This window comes from Capsicum annuum, unplaced genomic scaffold (genome assembly GCF_002878395.1).
Source record: "Capsicum annuum cultivar UCD-10X-F1 unplaced genomic scaffold, UCD10Xv1.1 ctg34876, whole genome shotgun sequence".
Lineage (NCBI taxonomy): Eukaryota > Viridiplantae > Streptophyta > Magnoliopsida > Solanales > Solanaceae > Capsicum > Capsicum annuum.
The window spans coordinates 1-1,269 of NW_025841751.1; the positions used below are offsets into that span (position 1 = coordinate 1).

Consider the following 1,269-nt stretch of genomic DNA (forward strand, 5'->3'; position numbering starts at 1 on the left):
GAGTCATATGTGGGCGGGGGTTTGTCCCGACCCTAGTTATGTCATGTATATCTTAGAGGCTTTGTAGACATAAGGAAGGGTAAAGTCATGGAAGTTTATATAGTGATGTTATATTTGTATATATGGTGGCCCCGACGGCCAAGTATTATCTATATATATATATTTGTGCGTGTTGTGATGATACAGGTAGTTAGACCCTTCTATATGCAACGAAGTGCTGTCCAAATTTTTGGTGACATGTAAGTGAAAGTACAGGTATTTGAACGGGTTCTCCCGGGCCTTCTCGGCTTCGGGTGCCAGTCCGGCCCGATGGGATTTTGGGGCGTGACACAATTGAAAGGAGCTTTCTTAGAAAAGTTCTTTCTGCCCTCCAGAATATTACAGTTAAGGGATGAGGTCAGCAACTTTAGGCAATTGGCTAATGAAGCCTTACATGAAACTTGGGTAGGGTTTAAAAAGAAGTTGAATCAATGCCCAAACCATAAAATGACTGATGAACACTTGATGGAAATATTCTACAGAGCTTTGAACTCACTTATAAAGCCAATAGTGGATAATGCTGCAGAAGGAGATTTTATGGAGCTCACCTTTACTGAGGCTACGACATGTTATAAAGAATGACTAAGACAAGTAGAGCTTGGTATACCAAAGATCCTGTGGCAGCAAGCAATACTGGGTCTAATGTAATATCAGCAGAACAGTATAGGAGACAAGAGAAGCGTGATCAAGATATGGCTCACATGGAAACCCAGATGGATTTACTCACGAAATATTTGCTATCAGGAAATATAGAAAAGGTAAAAACTATAGGGTCCCATGGTAAGGGAGCTGAATCAAACACTGAGGAAAAGGCTAACTATTTGCATAACCAGGGGGGGTTTCGGACCGATGGTTAAGGAAACCAAGGTTGGAACTATTAAGAAGATTGGAAGAATAAAAGTGACAGGAGTGGACTGTATGTTTCTCCTGGAAGCCGTGATAATGCTGCCACCAGTTTAGGCAATATGTCCATGGAGGACATGATGGAGAAACTATTAAAGGAAGTTGAGGCGACCAATTCTGGGGTGACTACTATGAAGAGTGACATATCTTCCATGAGGCAACTAGTAAACTCGCACTCAATTACTATTAAACAACTGGAGCAGAAGATGAGTCAATTATCCACAGCATTCAACCAAAGACAAATGGGACTCTACCAAGTGATACAGTTCAAAAACTAAGAAATGATGGATCGTATATGGCCATTAACACTAGGAGCGGTATGATGTT

The 1,269-nt window shown here is 41.2% G+C and overlaps 1 non-coding gene across 1 annotated transcript; it reads right to left on the reverse strand.

Moving 5' to 3' along the window:
- Window positions 1-382: 382 nt before the first annotated feature.
- Window positions 383-488, reverse strand: LOC124891403. Its single transcript, XR_007049682.1, has one exon. It is a non-coding gene; the product is annotated as a small nucleolar RNA R71 (small nucleolar RNA).
- Between the last annotated feature and the right edge of the window lie 781 nt (window positions 489-1,269).